Source organism: Giraffa tippelskirchi, chromosome 14 (assembly GCF_054371585.1).
Source record: "Giraffa tippelskirchi isolate mGirTip1 chromosome 14, T2T-mGirTip1v1.2.pri, whole genome shotgun sequence".
Classification (NCBI taxonomy): Eukaryota; Metazoa; Chordata; class Mammalia; order Artiodactyla; family Giraffidae; genus Giraffa; species Giraffa tippelskirchi.
Genome location: NC_137288.1, coordinates 16742566 through 16748071, shown reverse-complemented (window position 1 = coordinate 16748071; position 5506 = coordinate 16742566).

The following is a 5506-nucleotide window of genomic DNA, read 5'->3' as shown; positions in this document are numbered from 1 at the left end:
TAGCGTGTAGCAGCATTTCATTTCTTTTTTTTTAATTAGTTTATTTATCTATTTTTTAACTTTACAATATTGTATTGGTTTTGCTATACATTGACATGAATCCGCCATGGGTGTACATGTGTATATTCCATTGTATGGATGCACACATTTGATTTGTCCATTCATCAGCTGGTAGGCGTTAAGGTCATTTCCACTTTGTAGGTACTATGGGTATTCCTGTTGTGAACAGAGGTGTGCAAATATCTGCTGAAGTCCCTCCTTCAGTTCTCTGAAGTGTGAACTTAGAAGTGGGATTTCTGGGTCATATGCTAGCATCACATTTCATTTTTTGAGGCACTGCCCTACTGTCTTCCTTAGAAGCTGCACTGTTTTACATTCCCAGCAGCAGTGCAGGGGTTCCAGCACCTCCGCACCCTCTCCAATACTTGTTTTTTGTTTTTTGGTAGTGGCCATCCTCATAATTGGTGTGAAGGGTACTTTGTGGTTTTGTTTTGCAATCCTCTGATCATTAGTAATATTGAGCATCTTTTCATGTGATGACTAGCCATTTATGTATCTTTGAAAAATAATTATTCATATCTTTTGCCAATTTTTAAATGATTGTTGTTGAGTTGTAGGAGTACTTTATATATTCCAGATAATCCCCCTTTGTTATTAATAGATATGGTTTGCAAATGCCCCCTCCTCTTCTGCGGTTACCTTTTCCTCTCTTGGAGTGTGCACAAAGGGTTAGAATTTCTATGAAGTCCAATATCTGTTTTTCTTCTGTTGCCTGTGCTCTTGGTGTCACTTGCAAGAAACCGTTGCCAAACCCAATGCCCTGGAGCTTTCTCATTTTCTTCAGGGAGTTTTATGGTTTAGCTCTTACATTTAGAGATTTGCTCTGGGTTCTTAAAAGTCCGCTTTTATTCCCATAGCTTCTCTGCAGCAACACTGTCTTTTCTATAATCTGCCTGAGTGCAAATAGCTAGGAACCTCAGACTCTATTTTGGCGTCACTAAAGCTGAGGATGTTTCCCTCTGTTTATGTGCAGAGCAAGGAGAACAATGCTTGTCACTTGACACTTTTTCCTGAGCTAATGCTGAAATGCAAAACTACTCACTCTTCTGAACCTTTTCAAAAAGCTGATGAAATCAGCAGGCAGTGTTGGAAGGCAAAACTCCCAGCCAAGGTGAGAGCCGAGCCTGTCTGCTGCATGCTCAGTTTGGTCTTCCTGAAACCCGTGGGGCATTTCAAAGGTCTTCCTGGTGTATCGGGAAGAAGAGCTATGAGGACAGGGGGAGTTATTTACTAGTGACTCGGGATTTTGCCATACGTTTTCCCTGCTGGCGCTGTTTGTCTTAAATATCATTGTTCAAATCCCACGCACAGAAGGCTTGAGCTGACTGTTCTTCAGGAAAAAAAAAAGAGAAAAACACCTACATTACAATAATTCTTAATTTCAGAAAAATTGCATATTTTCAGCAATTTTTAGCAGCATATGGGCTGTTTGGTTTTAACTTGATATTAATTATTTCTTCATTTTTGATTGAAGTATAATTGATTTACATTGATGTGCTCATTTCTGCTGTACAGCGAACTGATTCTGTTACACATATATATATATACACTTTTTCTATTCTTTTCCATTATGGTTTATCTCAGGATATTCAATACAGTCCCCTGTGCTGTATAGTCAGACCTTGTTGTTTATCCATCCTATATACAATAGTTTGCGTGGGCTGTGAACTTTCTGTGTTGTGAACTTTCCTTCACAATTCAGCATCATGTGGCGATATTAACAAGAATTTACCACTTAACTAAAGTCGAAATGTCACTGTTTACATCAGAAGGTGTTGTGTTCATGCTATTAGTTTCAGTTCTCTCAAATGTGGATCAAAATTGAGCTCCTAAAAGATATGACCATCAGTGCTCCTTTATTATTGTAATTATTAATCACTGCAGTAGTGGTGCTGCTACACTGACTGAACATATAATATTGTAAATATATTGTAGTCTCCACTTTATATAATTCCAAAGATCAAAGTGCTCCATCAGCTGAGTGTCATTTAGAGGAAGAAACAGAAGCTGTAAAATTTAGCTTCGTGGCGGGACTCAAAAGACCTCAGTCTCTGGTTGGTCAGATCGTTGCTTGTCAGGCTGAATAACATGTGTAGAACCAAAGACACTGCCCAGGCAGTAGGAATCTTGAATATCTTTGTCCAGAAGTATGCAGATAATTAATGACAAATGAATTGAGATGAGAAAGGTGGCCCCAACTTGGGGATGATTCTCTTGTGTTTCTGCTTCCTTTTGTCCGGAACTGACCAAAGTTATACTCAAAGTGTGGCCCTCCTCCCAGCAGACCAGCCTCAGTGGAAGCAGACGCAGAGTGCAGACTCTCAGCGGGAGCCCAGACCCACAGGATCATTCTCATCGTCACAAATCCCGGGCGGGCCCCATGCCCCGGGCGGTCCCTGTGCCCAGACGCTTTGGGAAGGGCTGCCCTGCGTTGCTAGCTAAGCTGGACCATTCGCCTACCAGATGGATCCATCCCTTACATCTTACAGATAAGCAAAAGCTTATGCTCAAAAATGTGACAGTCTTGTGAAATTCTGTAACAGAAGAAATGGGGGTGGGGGCATAGCAGAAGGTGTGTGCTTTGCAGGAAGCAGGAGCTGTGACCTGACTTTCATTTTCAGAATCCTGACCAGCAAGCAGGGTGCCCCTCCACCCTGCAGAGTCAGGAGCAGGAACTGAGAAGCAGGGCATAGAAACACACAGACGTCTTGATGACCCTCCAGGTTTGCTGCTGGGTTTAGAGCAGTTGTTTGCTGTGACACCACTGATTAGCATGCAGCAGAGAAGTTGAGGGACCTGAGTGAAACCTGGCTTTCTGAAGCTGTCAACTTCTTGCCCTTCGATAAATGATCCAGAGCCTCCGCTCCACGTGGGGAAGGGGCTGCATTCGGCACTAAAACCACTGCTTGCATGACATCATTCCATATCAGATTACAGTGTAATGTCAGGAATGTAATCATTAGCATTTAAACATGCATAAAATTTAATTAACCTACTTACCAGTTTGCTTAGAACTTTTGAAGGGCTACCTAGAGTCCTCTCTAAGCATTTTATTGCAGAGTTTTGGAACACTCACAAAAGAGACAAGTTCACTGGGATTTTTCTCCCTAAAGCTGATGGGCCGTGACAGATGAGCAGATGACCCGAGTTAATTATTATTGAATTCGTTATTACTGCTTTGTTGTCACCCAGCTCAGCCGGGGTAAAATGATGACAGTAGGTACCTCATTAAAACAGCTGTTTCAATTATGTAGCGGCAAATATTTAAAAAGGGAGGCTTCCAAGTTTAAAGCTGTTAACAAAGTTTGTTTGTGCTGGTTGTGCCAAGATGCTCTGACCGAAAAAGGAAGAGGTAGGAGAAAGGGGAAGACATTGATCATCATGGTTGTTCGAGGGAGATTTGCCCCTCACACCCACCCTGGGTCTTCCCTGCATCATGAACCTCAGGGGAGAGAGGGGGCACCCCAGGCACCTCCAGTTCTCTCCACCCTGAGCCCAGGTGAAATCTGCTTCTGTTCAGAGGGTAAAGGGTCAACTGTGGCCTTGACTTCTTTCCAGCTACACAAGGCATTGCAGCCAACGTGTTCTATTATTTTGACCTGATCTAGGTGAGCCCCTGGTTTATGTATTCATAGAAAGCAAGAAAAGCTCCCTCGTTCAGGAAGAATGCTCCTCACCCTAGAGGACTAGGCTTTCCAGGTGGCGCTAGTGGTAAATAACCCACCTGCCAATACAGGAGATGTAAGAGATGTGAGATCAATCCCTGGGTCAGGAAGACCCCCTGGAGAAGGAAATGGCAATCCACTCAAGTATTCTTCTCTGGAGAAGCCCATGGAGAGAGGAGCCTGGTGGGCTACAGTCCATGGGGTCGCAAAGAGTTGGACACAACTGAAGCGACTTAGCTCTAGAGTATTTGGGACAACTTCGTGGAGAAGTCAACCATATTTCTTTAACATTTATGCACCATTAGAATATCTACTTAAAGAATAAGGCATGATAAATTATTAGCTGATCTGATTGTTTTCTAAGGTCGATATGTCACTGACATGGCATCAATAAAATTCAGCAAAACTGTCAAAGTAGGAGTTTCCTGTCCCCTAAGTAGAATTCACCCTCTGTTTTGTCCTGAGCTGGTCACCTTCCTGTGCAGTGTCTAGGGTTTTGCAGAGAATTTAGTTCAATGTCCTCCCTATCTCCTCTTGTTCCAAACAATCCTTATTTTCCATGTGTCTGTCTCTTGATGGTCACGTGACCCAGGGGCCAGGTGCGCTAAACCATGTCTCATTATGTGACCTAATAACGTCGTGGGTCATGGTCCTGACACCTGTTAGTTTCAGGCTTGGAAAATTTGAGTCGGGCTTCACCCCTAGTCCTATGTAAAGGCACCTCCATGCTCTCGAGTGAGATGAAGTGGGCTGTGTAGACAGCTCAGCATAAACTCACTACCAGTAGTATCCCCTCCTCTGCAGAGGACAGCTCAGTTTAGATGAAGAGATCTGGGTCACTGACAGTGGGTGGCAGAGGAGTGAAGAACTATTAAGACAAAATCCTTGGGGGAGATTATAATGCAATTTGCATTAGGAATTTGCCTGAGAATAAACAGTCCGATCTATGTCCAGCCATGCGAGTTAGATATAACATTTGCTACAGATTTGCTCATGAGCGGTGCTGCCCTGTGTGTTTATGAACAGTTCCCGAGAACACTCCTCAGTAACATTGCTAACGTGGGACACACGAGCAGCTGGTTTAAAATATGAACAACAAACAGATCAACGCATATTGTCTACAGCTTGTCAATCAACAGTATTACCAATTTAAAGATGAAGCCTGGCACCCATTGTGAAGATGGAAGGGATGGAAGTTCTTTCTGTGTTTATGAACAGAGGCAATGTTTATTTTTTGACCTGTGTAAACACAGTAAACACAGAAAAAAGTAAGTCACTTGTTTAATGCCTAAAATTAAAATACCAACAGAGAATTTTAAATTCAAATAATGAGTACTTTGGAATGCACAGTTCTGTTGTCTTTCACATTGATAAAAAAATACATTTGCTGTGTAATATTTGAATTTTTTTTTTAAGAAAAAGGCCTGTCTTTAACTTCTCCCCTTCTTCTCCACTGAGACTTAATATTTTTGTGTATCTTATTGTCATCATTATGAACATTTTAATATGAATGAGCCTACACAGTGAAGAATTCTATGTAGGACTTAATAAACACACAGAATGTCATAAAATTGAAACACTTTGAGAAACTGAAGGCTGTTGATCCAGTGACAAGCTGGTGGAGGCATCACCCTCAGGGACTCTCACCCCATAGGAAGAGAGAAGTGAAAGTCGTGCCTTCGTGTTCTACCCTTTGTGACCCCACGGACTCTGCCAGGCTCCTCTGTCCATGGGATTCTCCAGGCAAGAGTACTGGAGTGGGTTGCCATTCTCTTCTCCAG